We start from the raw sequence: 22,095 nt of genomic DNA, 5'->3' as shown, positions 1-22,095 counted from the left end.
AACTCTGACTTCTCTTCAGATGCTGCCAGACCTGCTGAGCTTTTCCAGCAATTTATGCTTTGTTCTGATTTACAGCAGCCACAGTTCTTTTTTTCTGATCAAACAACTATCAGGTTCCTAACCCTCTTCTAGCTACAGAACCTCACCTCCACTGTGCACAGTTTTCTCAAAATGAAATACCATCCGGTATTCTGTAATAGATTTAACAGTTTGGTTAATGCTTTTGAGAAACTGGTTTGGATTAATATAATGGAGGTTAGGAATGTTTCATTGAATAACTCCTCTTGTCAATGTGTGTAGCCAAATTGTAACGTTTTTAAAACATGCGTAAGGTTAATCTCCACATCGATGATTCTGGTATACAGGGCAACCAGAGTACCCTTCTATCTTGATGACAGCAAAAGCAATCTCCTTAAAAACCCAGATCACAAGGCAATGGAGAAAAGAAAATGATAGGCTCCCTGAGGTTGAATTTCAGTAGTTTTTTGTTAACTTTCTGTAAGCAGCTAACTGGCATGGCAACATCCATTGTCATTTTAGCAACATAAAAAGCATCTAGAGCATATTCTGGTCTGTTTGATATGGTAGCTGTCAACATTCTGATGGTTCTGTCAATACTAACCAGGCAATGATGCAGCAGGCAAGTACATTACAGTATACGAGTATGACTGCCATTCTCTGAAATCAGACTCAGGAGTTTGCCCACAATTTAATTGAGTCTAAAATGATCAACTTATGAATGTGGCGTTTGTGAAAAGCATAATTGTAAGTAAATACACAGCAAAAATATTTCAGTTTATAATGCTATTCTACACTATTGTTCAAAACTCTGAGATAATTTCTCACTGTTAAATAAAAGCAAGGCTGAAATTAACTTAAAATATCATTTGTATTGTTCTGGTATTGGAATGGAAGGTGTATCATTGTCCATGAATCTATACATGTATATTGTTAACATAAACAGCGAAAGTAGGGATGCAGCAGGAATTGCATTTTTAATGTCATCAGGCCATCTCAGGAGATGATGGATTGCACCCAGAGTCTATGACAGGCTTGAATGGACACCATCTGTTGCAGCTCTAGAAGCTACTTCATGAGTGGCAGTCCCTCCTGCAGCTGATCCAGATGAATACTGTCAGCCCGGGTGGACTAATATTTTTATACCACAATAGTCTCTCTCTTCTGCCCTCTGGTCATATGTTCTTCACAGCATTTCTTACCGGCCACTACAGTGGACAGCTCGAACTGACAACCGGAAGCGGCAGAGACAGGCCAGTATAAATGCCGGAGGAAACAGCACAGAAGCGCTTCACAGGAGGCTCCCAAGCACTGAGGATGTCACCTAGACAGGGGACGAAACGTTTGCAAGACAAATTCCCAGCTTGGCGAACAGAACCACAACAACGAGCACCCGAGCTACAAATCTTCTCCCAAACTTTGAGCATTTCTTACTGCTTATGTCTAGACACTTCATTCAGTAGCTAAGACTCGCCATCCCTTGACTCAGACCCTAGTCAACTTCAGGTCTCGCTTACTGACATCCTTGTACAGGTAGAAGATCTTTTATCTGAACATCCAAAAACCAAAAAATTCTGAAATCCGAAGGTTTTTTTTGTGAAGTTTTTTTTCTCATTAACAAGTTTGTTTGGCGTGCAAACAGTTAACCCAAGTCGCTACCCACTCGATGCGTGTCGCTCAGATGTGATGTGAGGGAGCGTGGCCAGGCACCGACCGTCCTGTTCTTACTTAGAAGTCTGCTCCTCCGGTAAGAGTATTAAAAATTTCACCATTAAACTGTCATTTATTCTGAAAACAAAAACATTCGAAATTCCAAAAAAACAGCTGGCCTTGAGCATTTCTGATAATGGATCAGAAACCTGTATCACAAACGTGGGCAGCCTGTTGGCCTTACAGCTATAGCAAGCTCACCAGGGAGCATGTTTTTGGGGATGAAATTGTCATTCATTCAGTTCTCATAACATCTTTAACACAGGGCTGAGTTTACCCATTTTTAGGCTTTGTTATTTTTGAGGACTATTAATGGTGGGGTGACCTATCATGGCTGATGGTAACTTCTCTCACATTGTCTTCCAATCCTCACCTTTTTAACTATACAACTGGCCGATTTGGCATCCTTCATGTACAATTATGTGACAGAGGAGGCTAAATTCCTGCTGCTCATAGAGTCATTGAGAGTAATAGAGTCCTACAGCATGGAGACAGGCCCTTCGGCCCAAACTGGTCAATGCCAACCAAAATGTCCATCCACGCTAACCCCATTTCCCTGCACTTGGCCCATATCCTTCTAAACATTTCCTATCTATATATTTTTCCAAACGCCTTTTAAATATTGTAAATGTACCTACTTCAACCACTCTCACTGGCAGCTCATTCTATATGTGTACCACCCTCTGTGTAAAAAAGCTGCCCCTCAGGTTCCCTTTTATTCCTTCCCCTCTAATCTTAACTGATGCCCTCTAGTCCCTGATTCCCCAACCCTGGGAAAAAGACGGAGTGCATCACACTATCCATACCTCTCATGATGGCTAATTAATTGGAATAAGACAGAAAGTGCTGGAGAAACTTAGTGACTCTGGTAGCATCTGTGGAGAGATAGAGAGGGGGGAGAGAGAGAATGCACAAGAGAGAAAGAGAAAAACAGAGTTGATATCTTCAGAGCAATATGACTCTCTATCAATTTGTTGTGAGTCTCAGGGCACCTGTGTCGTGAAAGATTGATACCCCCTTCTTGTAATTTCCCACCAATCTCACACACACACACACACTCACATACACACACACACACACACACACACACACACACACACACACAAAAATCCTGCCCAACCTTTCACCCTTCTTGAAACCTTCCGTAAGCATCCCAATTCCCTCCTGTTCAATATGTGCATCCTGGATCCACTTTGGTTTCTTTCTGAGGCCTACCTGCTGTCTCAGTGGTGTCCACCACTGAGTTCTGACAATGTTTGGATTGGCAGAGTTGTTGGTCATTTGGCTCCTTAGGGCAACTCCAACAGAGTATGTTCTTGTTGATGGTTAGATTTGTTAAACTTCAGTCACTTTGTCACGGGCTTTCTGTTGGATGGGGGAGAGAAGTGAGCAGTACACAGCCCCCAGTACAATTCAGCTCTTGGGTTTTCCCCAATGGATATCCGCTTTGCTGTGTTACTGGAAGAAAGAGAGATTGATAGAAGGGTTACATCAGGTTGCAGCAGAGATATTCTGCACTCATTCATGTGTAGTTACCTCCAACACCACCGACAGAGGTGCAGTGTCTGTGGAGATTTTGATTTACTTGAGACGTACTGATTGTGCTTCAAGCTAATCCTCTGACATTGCACTGTCATTGGCTGTCACAATCACAAATGCTCTCGTTCTCTGGGTACACTTCAGGCTATCATTGAGAACAGCAGCAAAAGAAATTAAATGGCCATGCATTGATGGCTAAAGCGAGTGACTGATAGTTTGTTTGCTTAAGCGAGCAATTTAATTTATCTCCTCATAGAAAATCAATATGTGTATGAAAGAGCTGTGCAATTTTTCAGAGGATTTCAAAAATGTAAGAGATCCAGGTAGTCCCTGACTACCTATATGAATAAGAAAATAAAAATCACCATTTAATACTCAGTGTCCATTACATAACTGACATTCTACCAAATCCTTCTTTCTCTTCAATTTCCTCTAGTCACAACCTTTCACCTAGTCCCTCCCCTTGCTTTGTATTCACAATACTCTTGTACCTTTATTGCTTCATTTTGAACAATTTGTACTTGGCAAAGGCTTCAATTTCATCCCTTTTTCCACCACCTCAATGTATTCCACAAATTGCTGAGTTCTTCTCCTGTAACCTTTATAACTATGCATTTCTTTTGACCAGGAGTCTTGACCCCCTACACAGCAAACCTTTTAATCCATCTCCAATATCCTCAGTCCACCTAACCAGTCTTACCTTCTTCTGATCTTTTCATTAAGACTACATTCTTGATTTCAGCCAGTACAATTTCTCTTCTCCTCTCACTCACCCTAATCTGTCTCTCTCTCTCTGAACTGACAGCAGTGTTCTCAGGTACAATCCTAACATCCTTATCAACCACGTCTTATGGGAGTGCTTCAGGTCTTTGAAGCAACTTTATGATGATGTCACAGAGCTGCACATTATTGTACAGTGTGAGTGGGGTTAGAACAGATGAGGTTAGCCTACAAACCACACTGTACAAGTAATTATTCTACTCTCTAGAATGAGGAAGAATATTAAGAACGCATGATCATGAACACACACAGAAGATGGATTGTGTTAACCAAATATAACTAGCAGTCAGAGGCTGGTACATCTAAGGTTACCATATACAAGAGAGCTTAATAATAATTTTTAATAAAAATTGCAATTTTGAAGTCTAAGCCTGAAGACAATGATTGATTTGCCTTCTCTTGAGTAGACTCATAGTTGTGGAATGAAACTGCATAATAAACACTGTTTGACAAGGGTGGCACTATTGTTGACTGTTATGCCAACCAGTAACTAGTCAACTCTCTGACACTGCCTCCAGTACTCCCCATTGGAGCATGGTATCATTATTGAACAACAAACTATTGTTGCCAGACTTGTCACTGACTTAATCTCCTTTGAGGACCATCTCTGCATAAGGTCTTCAAGTTCATAGTCTCCCAAACACAAATCATCCTCATCAATCGACTTCCAAAGATCTAAAGATCATGGTTTTCTTAGCATGCTCTTGTCTGATTGAATTGATTTATTCTTATCTCAAGTCCTTTTTTTTCTCTCTGTCCAGTCTTTTTCCACTTACATCGATGACCCTTCAAATGCACTTTGTAACTTTATAAGTTTCCAATTTCCTTTCACCATGGATGTCCAATCCCTATCCAAATCCATTTCCCACCCACGGAGTTCTTTCTTAAATAAAAGGCAAACCGATACTCATCCATCTGCCTCTCTACCTGGCTGTGTTTGTTCTGACATTGAACTTATTCAACAGCACTCACTTTGTCAACTTCTTTGTTCCAGTCTCATTCAGAACCTTCGTCTCCCACCTCTTTTCCTGGTACATTAATGACTGCAATGGGATCAAATCCTGCCCTCTTTATCAATTGGAAAACTCAATCAACTCTGCTTCCAAATGTACACTTCTCTCAGTTTCATATTATCCATCTCCAACACTTCTCCTCCTTTACATTCACTTCTGGAAATAGTCTGTCAACAAGTATTCATATAGGTTCACTGACTCACAGAGTTATCTTGACTACCCAAAATCCTGGCATTAACATTCACACGCCACAAGTGCCAGGCAATGACCATCTCTAACAAGTGAGTTTCAGCCATTGTCCCTTGATGTTCTAATGGTATTCCCATCACTTAATCCCTCACAATCAATATTGTGGTGGTTACCATTGATCAGAAACTGAACTGGACCAACCATATAAGTGCTATGCCTCTAAGTGCAGGTCAGAAGTTGCCCCTAGTTAGAGTTCTGTGGTGAACCATTCACTCTTGTTTCCTCAAAACCTGTATACTATCGACAAGATATAAGTCGGGAGTGGAATATTCTCCAGATAAAACAAGACTCAAGAAGCTTGACATCATCTTGGACAAAGCAACCTGTTAAGTTGGCACTCCATCCTGAACCTTCAACATTCAGTCCCTTCACCATTGACATTCAGCGACAACAATGTGTGCCAGCTACAAGAATTTAGATTAGAGTGGTGCTGGAAAAGCACAGCAGTTCATGCAGCATCCAAGGAGCAGGAAAATTGACATTTTGGGCAAAAGCCCTTCATCAGGAATAGAGGCAGAGTGCCTGCAGGGTGGAGAGATAGATGGGTGGAGGGTGGGGGTGGGGAGAAAGTAGCATAGAGTACAATAGGTGAATGGGGGTGGGGATGGAGGTGATAGGTCAGGGAGGAGAGTGGAGTGGATAGGTGGAAAGGAAGATAGGTAGGTAGGACAAGTCCTGGGGACAGTGCTGAGCTGAGCCATCTACAAGAAGCACTGCTATAGATCACCAAGGACCTTTTAACAGAATTTTCCAAATCTGTGACCCCAACCACTGGGAAGGAAAGAGCAACAGGTGCATGGGAGCATCAACCCTGTAAGTTCCCCTCCAAGCCACTTACTATCCAGACTTGGAAACATATGGCCATTCCTTTACTGTTGCTAGATTGAGATCCTAGAACTCCCTTCCTACTGTCACTGTGGACATCACTATACCCCAGGACTACAGCAATTCAAGAATGCAGCTCTGGACCACCTTTCTCAGGGCAACTAGAGATGGGTAATAAATACTGGTGTGCCCAGTGATGCCTATATTGCATGAACAAATATAAAAAAGTTGCAAGTGATGCATGTCGAGAATATTTTCAAAATGCTTTTCAAAAGACAGGCTTTTATTTGCAAGCTTTAGGGTGTGGCTGCATTTCACTGCAGAATCTATCATTAGTGTGATGGCTGACAATGACACTCAGCGGTTATTCTCTATACCTGCTAATGTTTCTCATTTTTACAGCAAACTAGGTGGAATCACAGAATTATATCCCTCAAACCACGTGTCAAAATCTATTGACATTAAATTTGATATAATTGACTTGGTAAGTCAGTGGCTCTGCAGAGCACTAGGACAGAGGCTGAAGGCTGCCCTGGGTTGAGTTGAAAAATGCGTCAATATGCCACAGTACAAGAGGCAACAAACTCCATTGTTGACCATGTCAGCCAATGAGGGGCTTTTAACACAGAAAGTTCAGTGTCTTATGCAGTAACTGACAGTTTTGCCACATGTTGCAAAGCTGAGAATAAGCTCTAACAGTTGTTCCCTGGCAGCCATCTATTTAAATTCAGTAACTATTTTCATGTAATCTCACAGGCTCACTGATAAGTCTCTACCCATACCTGGGGCTTTGTGAATCTCACTTTGAGAATCAGTGGTATGTTCTTCACAGTTGTTATTATAGTTGGAGAATTATACAATTCTTATCGTTGGAGAATTATTATGCTTTTGTATGTGCAAGAAAGAGATATACAAAACGGTTATCGGTGCACACTTGAGTACAGAGTATACTCTCGGAGAAAATGAGGACAGCAAATGTAGGAGCATCAGAGTCGAAAAGTGCCACACTACACAATATACTCTATATCATTACAGCACATGGGGATTCAAGATTGTGCATCTACACGTTAGAATTGACGTACTTTCCAGATTGACTAGTGGCTAGGCCCCAGAGTTGCCAGATCTAAGGGAGACAGTAGGTAAGGGAGACCCAGGTGATAATTCGGAGGCACAGGCTAGAGCTGTGAGGACATTGGTTCAAAACACACTCCAGCAGCTGGTAGAATCCAAATTCAGTTCAGAAATAAAGTCTGGAACTGGAAGTTAGTATCAGTAATGGTGATCATAAAACCATTATAGATTGTTGTAGAAACTCATCTAGTTCACTAATGGCCTTTAGAGAAGCAAAACTGTTGTACCAGAATATGATGCAGTTAATACTGAAGAGTGCCTTAAGCATAGAGATTTCATATAAGCCTGGTGTGAGAACAGCTTAGGATTTTACAGGAGTAAGTACAGAGAGGCGATGACCTAATGACATTATCGCTAGGTGATTAATCTAAAAACCCAAGTAACGTTCTCAGGACCCAGATTAGAATGCCACCATGGCAGATGGTGGAATTTGAATTCAATCGAATCTGGAATTAACTGTCTAATGATGACCATGATACCATTGCTGGAAAATGTATCTGATTCACTAATACCCTTGAAGGGAGGAAATTACTGTCCTTACCTTGTCTGGCCTACATGTGTGACTCCATGTCCACAGCAATATGGTTGCCATTAACTGTCCTCTGGATAATTAGGGATTCACAATAAATACTCGCCGATGATACCCAAATACAATGAATGACTAAAGTAAAAAAATCTTATGCTTATTCAGTATGGGTGTTCCTCATAGTTTCTGGAACAAAGTCTATTATATGAATGTAACTTATACGTAAGGATTATCATGTAATAAACTGTATCTTATTTAAGATAGCAGCCTTTTCTCACTAGTGGTTTTCCAAGTGGTTTTCCTCTTCCACACTAAGCCAAGCTACTCCCATAGATCCCTACCAGGAAAGAGGGTAGCTCAGAAAGTTCATGCAGTGTGGCAAGCAGTGGAATACATTGCTCATACAATACTGTCCTTACTTGTATGGCCTAACTATGTGTCACTCTATGCCCACCATAATGTGGTTGACTTTTAACTTCTCTCTGAAAGGGGGGGGCTCTCAGATGTCCAAGAGTAATCAGAGATGAGTGATAAATGCTGGTGTTGCTAACAATGCCCACATCACATGAAAGAATAAAGAAAATGTCTACTGTGACTGGGCCAAACCTGTGACTGCTGAAGGACAGTGGTGTTCTATGGGGATCAGTTCGGGGACCTCTTTTACTTGTCATTAATATAAATGATTGGAATGAGAATATAGAAGGCCTGTTCGTAATTTTGCAGATGACACCAAAATTAGTGGCTTGGTAGACAATGAAGAAGGTTTTCCAAGATTACAAACGGATCTTGATCAAATGGGTCCAAGTGTTAGAAATGGCTGATGGAGTTCAATCTGGATAAATGTGCGATATTGCATTTTGGTACAACAAACAAGGGTAGGGCTTATAAAATTAGTGATAGACCTTGTGTAGTATGTAGAACAAAGTGATCTCGGGGTGCAGGTACATAATCATTTGACTTTTTCATCACATACAGACAGAGTGGCTTGCCTTCATTGCTCAGTCATTTGAGTATAGGAGTTGGGAAGTTATGTTAAGGTTGTACAGGACATTGCTGAGGCCTCTTCTGGAATACTGTGTCCAGTCTGGTCACCCAGTTATAGGAAAGGTATTATTAAGGTAGAGAAGGCCCAGAAGAGATTTACCAGGATATTGCTGGGTATGGAAAGTTTAAGTTATAAAGAAAGGCTAGATAAGCTGGGACTCTCTTCACTGGAGTGAAGGAGGTTGAGATTTGACTTGATAGAAGTTTATAAAATAATGTTAATGGTAGTTGTCTTTTCCCTAGAACGGGATATTTCAAGACTAGGGTGCTCATTTTTAAGGTGAGAGATGAGAGATTTAAAAAAGACATGAGAGGCAAATTTTTGACACACAGGATGATTTGTGTGTGGAATGAACTTCCTGAGGAAATGGTAGATGTGGGTGTGGTTACAATGTTTAAAAGATAGTTGGGTAGGTACATGATTAGGAAAAGTTTGGAGGGATATGGACTAGGAGCAGGCAGGTGGGGCTAGTATAGTTTATGATTATATTTGGATGGACCAGTTCCATGCTGTATGACTCTATAGTAGTTGGTATTATGAGGTGCACTAAACATGGAAGGAACAGGGGTGGAGATATAGAGGCTTTCCATACCCCAGCATTAATGTTTGGGATGAATCTGTCTCCGGTTGGCCGATTGACCTTTAATTATCATGAGGCAAAAATTTTATAATGAATTTATGTCTCCAAGAGTATCCTCCAGATCTCTGGCCTACCTCAGCAGTGACCACCTCTCCTGGCAGAATTGTCAGTGTTATAAAGCAGCTGCCTTTGAGATTGATTCGGCAGTATCAGGAGACCACCTGCCTCTTACCAAATATAGGTGAGCGCAGATGTGGCCAATCGGAGGCTGCCTCCGGGAAAATAGGTCCCTTGAGTCTGGCTTCCTCCATATTTGCATTCTGAATAGATGCCAAGAACTCAGATTTCCAGGACAATCTTTTCTGAGATCTTTGCTTAGAAGAAGCTAGCTCCCACCAAAAAAACTTATATTGCCTTATAGCTCTGGTAGCTGCAGCAATCATTCATTTTAGCTTTCCTGGGGTCAGTGGCACTCAGTGAGAAATGGTGTACAGGCTGCATTATAAAAACAATGATTTTAACTTGGCAGTGATTCAGTTAGTTAATAAAGAATCTTATTCTCCAGATTTATCTTGTCCCTCACTAACAGTTAGTCATGTTCCATCCATATCATCACATGCACACTGCTTTATGTTGCCCTGCTTCTCCAGTCGACATTAGGTCTGTACTAATGCACACATAAGTTTATAGTCTCCATTAGGTAAAAACAATGACTGCAGATGCTGAAACCAGAGTTTAGATTAGAGTGGTGCTGAAAAAGCACAGCAGTTCAGGCAGCATCCGAGGAGCAGTAAAATCAAAGTTTTGGGCAAAAGCCCTTCAGGAATACAGGCAGAGTGCCTGAAGGGTGGAGAGATAAATGAGAGGAGGGTGAGGGTGGGGAGAAAGTAGCATAGCTCTATGCTACTTTCTCCCACCCCGACCCTCCTCTCATTTATCTCTCCACCCTTCAGGCATTCTGCCTGTATTCTTGATGATGGGCTTTTGCCCGAAACATCGTTTTTACTGCTCCTCGGATGCTGCCTGAATTTATAGTCTCCATTGCTTGATGCAGGCATTTCTGTACCAACACAATGTCTGGTGTTACGAGTTATAAAAGTCATCTTATTGACACCTCTCATTGACACCACAGCTTTTATCTTCTTTTGTTTTCACTGGAGACAATTGCCAAGGAGAATCTTTGAAACAAGCACCATGTTAAAAGTCTTTGAGAAGGTGTCCGATTTATGGAAGGAGTGCCTATGAGCCCCAACTCCTGTCCAGCTCTGACCTCAGGCAAATTGTGCAGGATAGGTGACGGGTGTGTGTGTGTGTGAGAGAGAGAGAGAGAGAGGGAGAAAGAGAGAGAAAGAGAACTAGCTTAAGGCAAAGTCCCACTTGGAGGAATCTGCATTCTGACATCAATAATTGGTTCATTTTTTCAATAAAACACTGGCCTCCAGCTGCTTCTGGCTGAAATCAATGGCTTACCTAAAACATTACAACCAGCAAGTTTGAAATTGATGTTTGTGCAAATGATTATGGGTTTTGACCTTTTGGGACAAATAAGTGACTGATGTTGATAAAGATGGACATTTTAAAAAGTGTGTAATGTACTGTGTAGAATTACTGCAGGAAAAAATAATCAATGAATCATTTTTTAGAAGTCAAGGTGTTAATTTTAACTTTTGGGAGACTGACTACACAGCATCACTTATTCTGACAAGAAATATTCCTCACTATTTTGAGACCAATTTGTTCCCCTAACTAAATAAAAATATGCTGTCTTTTTGTAACACTGGGTAAAGGATCAACTTTTTGCTGGTCATGTTTCATGAGGTAGTGTTCCAGCCTCTACGTCAGTGGTTTCAGGTCCCACTTCTGAAAATGGTAATAATCTAGACCAACGCTCATTGCAAAGTGTAGGATTGAGCAAAAATCCCCGTCATCCAAAATACTGGACAAGACCCAGGACTTTTCCAATATCTAAAATGCTGGACAAAATCCTGGACTCAGACTGCATCAAACACATAACAAAGCCAGAGTGATTTCTGGCTGGGACCATTACTCAGCCTGGAATTCCAATTTACATCTCCATTCTAAGAAAATAATCAACCAAACCTAATACTCTAGACCGAAACTAACTTTCACACCTTAGGCTACCCAGCTCAGACAGTATTGGGACCTTACGGAGATACCAAACATTTCAACTTCAATCAAAATCCATTCACTGAGATATCGGGCATTCCACTTCAATCAAAATACATTCAAACATTCTCTTAATAATCATAAAACCAATTAACTTCACAAGAAACACCAGAAACATAATGGAACACACATAATCGGTGTGAAGATAAGGAGCCCACAATCAATATAATTGCAGGCCTCAATCTTACCTGAGACAATTATCCAAAGAGCCACTCCTAGCTGAGTTCCAAACAGCTATCTCGAGAAGAAGAATTCCAACAGCTATTTCCAAGAGCTATCTCCAGAAGGGGGATCCCAAGAGCAATTCCAAAAGCTACCAACACAGGCTTGCTCTAAACCAAGAGAACTAATGTCCACCGATCATGACCAGCAGACCTAAGAACTCCCAAACTCTGAAAACCATCAAAGCAACTGATAGCACAATGCCTCAGACACATCCTGAGGTGAAAACCAGGTCCTGCAAGACCAAGCATCTACCCAATAGATCCACTACGCACCTTACTGCATCAGCAGACTGGACCCAAACTGAAAAAACCTATGCAGCCCAAAGTCTTCTTCCAGGCTCCTGGGTATGGCAAGTGGGACCAGCCAACAGTACTTCAAAACTGTGTTTCCTCAGTGGTGACCTGAAACTCCCTAGACACCGAAGTTTCCAACCTAGCTAGCAGGGAGGGGAAGGCAAGTGGAGACAGTGCATTGGGACCCTAAGGGCAGGAAGCCTGCCTAAACGATTCTGCAATTAAAACTGTTGTCCTTAGATTCTAATAGTATTTAATCTAGCTAATAGTATACTTAATAGTATTATTGTCCTCTGTATAGCTGATTCTGTTAATTTCCCTGTTTATTGCAGTTATCTATATTTCTTGTGTTATACTTACCTTTTGTGTTGTAAATAAATGCAGCGTTTTTTGCACTGAAATAGCTATCTACTACCTTCTTCATTTCACATAAATAGCTGCAGAGTCTAGAACCAGCAATGCAGGGGCGATTTGAACCACTTAAAAAGCAGAAAATTACTGATTGCAAATCAAAATCCTACAAATGCTGAGGGAATGCGGCATTGTTGCAGATATTATCTTTCAGGTGCCAAGTTAGGTATTTGCTTTCTGTCTTAGTTTAAAGTCATGTGATTATTTGAAAGGGAAAGTATCACTCAAACAGCATTTTATAAAGTCTATCTGGTCATTATCACAGTCGTGGGAGTTTGCTATGTGCACATGAACTGCTGCATTTCATACATTTCAATGGGAACTACATTTGAAAAATATTTCACTGGTTGTAAAGTGCATTGGAATGTCATATGGTCATGAAAGGTGTGGTGTACATGCAAGATCTCTCTGTTCCTTTTTTCTATTAATGTTTTACAAGTTTAGGCCAGTTTAGTTCTAAATGGCTGAGAGCAATATCATTGGAGAGTGACAGAAGAGCAGAAAGAGGCCACAGTGCCCATATTTTCACCTTCAGTTTCTCTGAATGCACAATTTTTTCACGCCATTTTCTTGCCTTTTTGCCACAACAATGCATTTGTTTTTCTTTTGCAAAACATAACAATGGGACAAAGGCAAACTCTGGCAATAATTGCAGGGAATTTATTGCTTTTGGCATTGGATGCGTTATTGTGACAAGAGGAAGGCCAGATGGGAGAGGCAGATGATAATGTTAACCAGTGCAACACCTATTTGCAAAGCTTGAAATAGATGTGAAGGATGCTTTGATGATTAACTTTATTAGACAAGACCTGGGTAAACATTTAATTAACAAGCATACTGACGTTAATAAGGATAAGTACAAACATACATGATCAAACACTTTCTAGGACACTGTGGGTTCTAGCCCTGTTGGAAGTTGGAATTGTGGAATGTGATTGGACATGGTGAGTTGAATGGCAAAGTCACATTCTCCAGAAATACCTCAACATGAAAGGTTTGTGTGTATGCCCTGGCTGTTGATGCTCTGCAGCAAGAAAATAACAGTATATGCATGAGTGTTGGTTTATATGATTAGCCCACACACAGCCAGGAGAGACTGATGCCTTTTGACACTCTGTATCAGTCACAATGCAGAATGAATGGATTTCTTCTGCTGTGGTCTCTTGCATTGTCAGCAGCATCCTATTCGCATTACAGCACTGCTACTGAAGGTAGGGCTGCTGGTGCTCTTGGAAAGATGCAGCTGCAATTGTAACAAAGCACAGCAAAACCAATAATTTCACTTCATTGCTTCAGTGGTAATTATGAATTTGTACCTCTTGACAGGTTTTACCTGTTGTCACTTGCCTTTACTCAGAAGTGGGGTAGAATCTGCAATAGGAAAATTGAAGATAATGTATTGGAAGTAGCAGCTTCAATTGACCAGAAAGTTTTGTGTCATTCATTGATTAAATCAAGGGGGATGCAGTGCTGAATGAGTGAGCTGGGCCTAACAGGACTGAAAAATACCTCTGCGCCCTTAGACATTGAGCTTAGACAATTTCTTAACATGTTTTAAGTTTTAAAGGAAGGTTAATTCAAATTTTGCAATTTTGATATGAATTCCTTTTTGCGCAGAAAAAAATAGTTTGCAGTTGAGTTGCTGGTAAGAGGCTGTACTGTAATGGATGCACAGTGGTTGTAAACTCATTGAATGCACACAGAAGGAAGTTATTCAGTCCATTGTACCTATGTCATTTCACTTTCCAGTACCTGGGGCTTTACCATCATGGGTATGAAATTCAGACGCTGGTGTTACTGATCCTCCTATTGCGCCGGTCCGTTTATGTTCTCCTGAAGTCTGCTAGTATCCTCATTTGTTACACTCCTACTTTTAAGTCATCTGTAACCTTTGAAATTATGCCTTGTCCATCCAGTTCAATAGCTTGTCAGCAGGTCTCCTCATACTAACCCCCATGTTGAATTACGTTTATTGTCACGTGCACTCTAGTACAGAAGTACAGGACTACAGTGAAAATAATACAAAGTCACCACTCCCAGCGCCATCTTAGATACAAAGGTACCTAGGTATAAAATCTTATGTACAAAATAGAAAAATAAAGAAAAAACTTAAAAGTTCAACATTATGGTTCTTCTATAGCCATTGACCTGCCATTGCTCCATGCTGTGTTTTCCCATGAGGGATTGCACTCCCCTCACTGGGCATGCACTCCCCATGAGGGCACACTCTCCCTCACTGACTTGGGCTGCATTCCTCACCACCGGCTGCCTTCCAGTCTTGCCAGCTGCCTCATAGTTGACTGCCATCAGGCTTGCCATCCATTTTGCACAGGCTCATGCAGAACAGCTTCAGAATTGATTGAAGAAGTGAAACTCATTGAACTTTGAATTTGCCTGCTCCAAAAGGGTGTAATGACATCTCTAAACTTTTTGATTCGAACACTTCTAAAAAGTTGAGCTATGTTGGACTCTTGTGGTGCAGTGGCAATGTCCCTATCGCTGGGTCAATTGGCCTAAATTCAGAAGCCATTTGCTCTAGAGGGATGTAATAACATCTCTGAATAAGTTAATTAGGAAAATAAACAGAAAAGGAAAAAGCTGAGTTTGCTGCAGTGGCTTCGACTTGATTTTAATTTAAATTCCGTTCCTCCCTTCCGACCATCCTCTGTATTTATTATTGTTACGCTGCCCCTAATGTGCAGTGCTTGTTAATTGCTAATGTTTAATTAGATACACAGGTAATTTGGTGGAGGTTTAATTAAAAAAGAAAGAGCTGCTCAAAACTTTAAAGACAGGCACATACCATTGGAGCTGGGTGCATTATTTCCCTAAATGCCATTATTTTAATTTAGTTTCCTCCCTTACTTTTCCCTTTTGCATTTCATTCATGTTATATTGCCCTCGGTGAGCAGCATTTGTAGTTTGATTAATTGGAGAATTGTTTAATTTGCAGAGTGTTTATTTTACATCAAGGTAAAGCTTTCCCAGTGAAATATGTGGATTCTGGGCTGGGAGAGGGTCTGGGGGAAAGGTGAAGATTGATGTTTGTGCTAAACTATAGATTTACAACGAAATGCTTGTAAATCTCTCCAAGTCTTTTCCGCCTGAAATCAATTATGAATATCGATGTGTAAAACAGAGAATTCAGAAGACGGATGAGATACAAAATTCCCTGCATCCATTTTCCAAATGTTCCGTGAAAGTGCTGGGGTTGATTGTGGGAATGTTGGGGTGGGTGGGAGCATGGAAAACGTGCGTGTCAGGGGGAACTCCTGAGTATAGCAGGGAGTGCGAGACAGCTGGCTTCTGCTCGGTGCTTTCTGCTCAGTACTGGAGCACACAAACCTGAGAAAATATTATGGGATAACACATGCCCAAAATTGTGATGGAAGATTTAAGGGCAAGGTTTTATGGATCAGTGCTCCCAACAGGAAGCTTTTGTCAGCAAGTATGCAGGTCAGACAGTGGCTACGGTTGGGCCACCACAGGATTTACAGCCCATTAATGCCTGCTCCACAGAATTCCTTGTATGTCTACTAAATATAAGCTGTACATAAAACCTTCCCTTTAATATATAACTGTGAATTATTCAATGGGACGCTTGTCACATTTTAAGGTACTTTTCCTTTTCAAATTCCAGTGTGTGGACTCATAGCTCAGGGTTTTAAGCTGGTGGTGAGTGACATGAACTATAATTTCTCACATTGTGACTTCTTTTTATTCTCATTCTGTGAGTGAAGAAATACACGTTTTCACAGTATTATCAAAAAGCACAGCAGACAGTTTCCAATTCCAACACTGAACATCAATTTTTCTTTACTTGTATGTATACACATAAAAAATATGTATTACATACAGTTGTGAATATTTAGTTTATTGTTCACTTTGCATGTTAGAGCTAATCTTTGTTCTGCGATGATTAAAGTTATGAAATTAAGGAAATTAAATGGGCTTTACCAATTACTAGATGTCCAAAACTAAAAAAAAAGGTTGCTGTAAAAGGTGATCCTGTTGTTTAATAAATTAGAATGGGAGAGATAGAGCTATTAAACAGCAAGCATTTAAACAATGCATGTTTTAAATGAAAGTAGAAACTGAAATAGAAACAGAAGAAGGAAATATAAGAAGGAAATTGACTTTCTCTGTTTCTAAGCAAACAGAAACTGAACCTGAAGTTTGAAACCAAAATCTGAGAGCAGACTAAATCTAATTGGAAGTTATAAAAGGACACAGTTCAAAGCAAGCAGGAATTGCAGTGTGGACCTCACTTAGATAGCTAAAGTCAATTAAATTTAAGTAGACTTGCATTGTAAGCAGACTAGAAGACTACTTTTATAACTGACTGTGGAATTTTTGAGGTATCAGAAACTTAAAGATTGCCTGGATTAAAACTGCTAGAAGAACCGACGTGATTAGATTGGCAGTATCAGGAAAGTAAACCAAATAAAAGATTAAGCCACCTACATGCATGATATAAAAATAAAAATTTTACTTGGGATTAGTAGCTTTGAAGAAGCAAATAATTTTAAGATTGTGGTGTCTTCAAAGTGAAGTCATGGAAGAAGTATGAAGTAAACCTGAACACATAACATATGTAGTTACATTCACAAATTATTAAGTTAATAATGCTTGTGTTTATCATGAACATACAACATAAAATATGTTATGTTGTTCTTAAATTGCAGTTTTATTTGTTATGAAAACATATTTAGACTTCTCTTTAAATTTTAATAGTCTCTAAATAAAGTGTAAAACATAGATATGTAAGCTGGTATATGGAATATATCTACCATTATCTGGATAGAAAATTTCCCAATACGATCTCCAAAGGAGAGGAGAAATAAGAATAGGAATATTTGGAGAAGTTAATCTGGGTCATGGCTGGAGAATGTAGGTGGATGGTATCATGACTATTTGAAAAATTATGTTACAATATCAGAAAAAAAAATATTAATCTAGCGAGAGTTATTAATGTGAACATGCGACTTTCAATAACAACAACACTTACAGTGCCTGCAAGATTCTCCTCCCCCAGTTCCCGTTATTAATCAGTAGTCACTACATGACACTGCTTCTTAACATATTTACATAATCACACCATTATTAAAATCCTTATTTAGCCAAATCGCACATGTCACACACATGATAATCAGCCACTCCACTGTGATAGCCACATTCCCCAAACACAAGATTCCCATTTAAGCCATTCTATCCTTCCTGGCAAGAGGATGTGGTATAGAAATCAAATCTACAGATTGGCATTGGTGGAGGAACAGCTTCTTTGCACACCCACAATTCCTGTAATAACTGTAGGAAATCTTAAAAAAAAATTTAAAATGTTCAGTTCATTATGGAGAGGGCTACTGTATGGGAATCATCACACACATTACATTTGTGTCATCCCCTGCACCCTATATTGTAATCTCTTCTCTCACTCTTTTTGCTGACCCTGCACCATAAATTAACACTTTCTCCTTTCATTCATATTAACTACTGAGAATGCATAAGTCTCTGTTCTCGAATATAGGTGGCCCCAGAAAGATACTTGGTTACAGGTTAAGTTCAAAAACCTGCCTTGATCTCAAAGAAAAAACAATCAACTGGGTCTTTCTCACATTTTCTGTAACAATGTGCCTATCACTTCATTGTAACTTGCACACAGTTGCTATTATACAACAAGCTATAGATTGAGTATTGCTAAGAAGACACTCATCAAGGCGATTTGCAAAAATGTAAGGGGGAAAACAGCATTTATGTAATATGACACAGAGTACTATTCAGCTGCTAAGTGGTCTCTGATTGATAGAGGCAGTGCCAGACAGTGTACTAAAACCAAGGTTGTGCCAGTTATCAATACCAAATGTGTTGATAATGCTAAATTGAGAACAGCTTACAATTAAATGGATGTTTATGTGAGATGATATTGAACAGATTGTTAATAGGTTCACTGCATTATGTTCTACCCTATGCTGCTCTTGGTTTGACATGCACAAATTCCTCTCATATTTCAATTTGATCCATTTATGTTGCTGTATTGTTTCAACAGATGACCATACCATTAACAGTATCAGTTTAAAACATGCCTGCACCAGGAATCCAACTAAGCAAAATTGGTTTGGCAAAGCAATTAACAATGCCATTAAACGTGTAATATATCTTTCAACATACAATCAGAAAATGAGGAGCTTGTTTTTGCACATGATTTCAATTTTGATGTGTCTTCATCCACATTTAATGGAAAGAGGTATTTGCTGAGTTCCAACTCCTCTAACTATCACACCACAAACCAAGATAGCGAAGGGTCTACTTCTTGTCACCCATAGCTAGCCACTAGTGTCCTATTTGCAACAAAGATAGCACAGGTGGACTTGCACAGATGAAAATCTGACTGTTGCCAGAATAATGGCTGTAGACCTGTATGATGCACTATGTGTGGTTGCAAATGGACTGTATGTTGAAGCAGTAGAAAATGTTTCGATGGATAAAGATGCCAACATGCAAAATTCAAGGTAGTGAGTGAGAAGCTTATGGCACCTTACAATCTAGGGAAGCTTACACTGTGGGTAAAAGCTAATGTGTTTCTTTATTCTATCTGCAGAGGTAAATATTCCTTGTGACATAGACAGAACTCCTTGATATAATGGTGTACTGGGAGATGTGGATTATGGCGCCCGTTGCACTCTGAAAAGACTCCTAAGCCTATAAAAAGCAACAAGGACCTTGATAGTGCAGACAATAATGTCAGTAATATAACCTCAGGACTACATGAAGTTTAGGTTAGATTCCCTACATTATGGGAACAGGCCCTTCAGCCCAACAAGTCCACACCGACCTTCCGAAGAGTAATCCATACAGACCCATTCCCCTATCCTATATTTACCCCTGACTAATGCACCTAACACATGGGCAATTTAGCATGGCCAATTCACCCTGACCTACACATCTTTGGATTGTGAGAGGAAACTGGAGCACACAGAGGAAGCCCACACAGACTCTGGGAGAATGTACAAACTCCACACAGACAGTCACCCGAGGCAGGGATCGAACCCGGTCCCTGGCATTGTGAGGTAGCAGTGCTAACCACTGCACCACCGTACCACCCCTTAGTTTTGATTTACTAATGAAGGAGGCTAATCCATTGCCCTTGGGTAAAATGAATGTGGGAGAGATGCTCCCTAATTACCCTCTGGAGAATTCTCCCCTGTTTAGCTCCCTTATTTTCTTCTGTTTCCTGGCAACTGCTTTCTGGTGTTTTCCTTCTTTGCTGCTTCCCTTTATCCTTCAAATTCAATGACAGTAACAGTAACTGGAGCCAAATTTCTTCTTAAGCCCTAATTTGTAAACCTTAATGGCTGAAATAGTAATGAAATCAAAAGCATAGTGCTATGGCTGGAAGAAACATATAAACAACTGGTAAAAAAAATCATGAACTTTTGGCACTGAGAACATAAACAGGTGTATTCAAAGCAAATGTTTTAATCTTGTGGTTCAGACAGGAAGTGTTAGCTGGCTGAGTTCGCTTTCCTAATTTATGATTTAATCTGAAACCCTCAATTAGTGGAGTATTTTTAAAACTTGCTAGCAGAAATGCACTACACAGTATGAGTAAATCTATCATCTAAGAGTACCATTTGAATGCCTTTTTAGCTTATCATATGGAGCATTTATTCTTTGTATGACAAACACATTAAGAAAAATTATTGATTGTGTTTTAAAGAGTTTACAAAAATCTGAAATAATGCTTACAGGGACCATCAAGTTTCCACAGTGTGATTGCCTGAGCACTTGGAGAGATGTAGGTTCAAGCATAGAGGTAAGCTGCTTATTCTTGGCCTGTAGCACTCAGGCTGCTGTAGGATGGCTTTGCTGCTTTTGCATGTGATTATATTTGGTGCTACTCTCCTCTCTGCTCTGGAGAAATGCTTTCCTGACTTAAACTTTTACCTTTCTATTTTCAACAAATATAAATGATCAAAAATTATTTTTGTGTCACTCAGTTAGAGAGGAAAGTTGTCATAATCTTGCCAGACCAAAGGGCTGCACATTAATTGGAGAGATACAACTGGTGGTAGTTTAACCTGAGGGTCACCACACCCCAGGCAAGGGAAAGATTGAGAAGGTGAGCTCTTCATGGTAACCTCAGTCACTGTAGGAATTATCTGCATTGTTGGCATTACTCTACATTGCAAACAAGCTGTCCAGGCAACTAAACTAATCAACCCCATAGCCTTACTTGGAACTTGTTGAAACTGGGTACAACTCGGTGACTGCCTCAATTTGGAGTTTTACCTCAGCTCGAACAATTGAATTTTTTGTGTCACAACTTGCTAGATGTATAAGGTATCTGAGATGTTAGTGAACTGATAGGGCCAACAATCTATCTCCTTAAACATTACACATAAGAATAGATAATAAAGCAGATCAAATAACGAGAAGGAATTCAAATGAATTAGAATCAATTTGTTGGGAAAGAGGTGAATTTAGGACAGAAGGAGAAAGGAATCTGAAAGAAAACAAGACTTTTATAGTTATAGAAGCTTTTACAAGCTTTTCAAGAGTGAGGGTTTGCTGTCCAATTGTTTCCTTTCTCCACCACTGAGATAGCAGCACGTTTGAAACCATATATTACATAATTAACAGGTTTCTTGCTCTGTGAATTACCAGTTCTAACTTTCTGCTGGAATTTAAATTATATTTACTGTAGAAATGCAGGCATGTCTTGCCACTCACTGGGAGGTTGGCAGTGAATGTTGATTTTTGTGAGACTAATAATTGAACAGCACAAAATGTTGAGCTAGTTGCGGTAATTAAGATCTCATGGTGCTTATCTTCCATGTTCCACAGTCCTGTTTTTATTTCACTTCATGCCAAGTACATTTAACACACTATTAATTTTTTCAGCAAATGTTTGGTCAATTTTGTGTCTTCATAATAAAGATACAAAAAGCAAAGGATGACAATATAGACTATGGAATTCATTTCCTCCACGTAAAAGTTCCCTCCAGGGAAGTAGTTGCTAATTTATGTCAAACTGTCCTATATACATTGAAGAGATCGTGTCTTTGTTTGTCCTGCATTTTTGATTGTTGATTGAAATGAGAAAAAAACTTTTAAAACGCTGAATGCTTGATTGATTGATGTATTATTGTCACATGTACCGAGATACAGTCATTTTGCATGTTATATAGGCAAATTGTATCATACAAAGTGCATGAGGGTAGCAGAATAGAGTGCAGGATACAGTGTTATAGCCATAGAGAAGGTGCAGAAAGATTTGAAAGGTTCATTCAAAAGTCTGATAACAACAAGAAGGAAGCTGTTCTTGAAACCGTTTGTATGAGTATTCAAGCTTTTACATCTTCTGCCCAATGGAAGAGGGTTGAAGAGGGTGGGAGGAGTCTTTGATTATTTTAGTTGAATCCCCAAGGCTGTGGGAAGTATACATGGAGCCAATGGATGGACGGCTGGTTCATGTGATGGATTGGGCTATGTTCACAACTCTCTGTAGTTTCTCACAGTCTTTGCAAAAGCAGTCGTCATAACGTTGTGATAAATTCAGATAG

General features: G+C 39.9%; 1 long non-coding RNA gene across 1 annotated transcript in view; it reads left to right on the top strand.

The window, feature by feature from the left end:
- The first annotated feature begins 1,241 nt into the window (after positions 1-1,241).
- Positions 1,242-22,095, top strand: part of LOC140493451 (uncharacterized) — a 127,850-nt gene continuing 106,996 nt past the window's right edge. The window contains exons 1-2 of the long non-coding RNA XR_011963681.1: positions 1,242-1,551; positions 1,661-1,765. This is a non-coding gene — a long non-coding RNA (uncharacterized lncRNA). The remainder of the gene's footprint in view (positions 1,552-1,660; positions 1,766-22,095) is intronic.

Source organism: Chiloscyllium punctatum, chromosome 2 (genome assembly GCF_047496795.1).
Source record: "Chiloscyllium punctatum isolate Juve2018m chromosome 2, sChiPun1.3, whole genome shotgun sequence".
NCBI lineage: Eukaryota > Metazoa > Chordata > Chondrichthyes > Orectolobiformes > Hemiscylliidae > Chiloscyllium > Chiloscyllium punctatum.
This window is presented reverse-complemented; position numbering and strand designations above follow the sequence as displayed.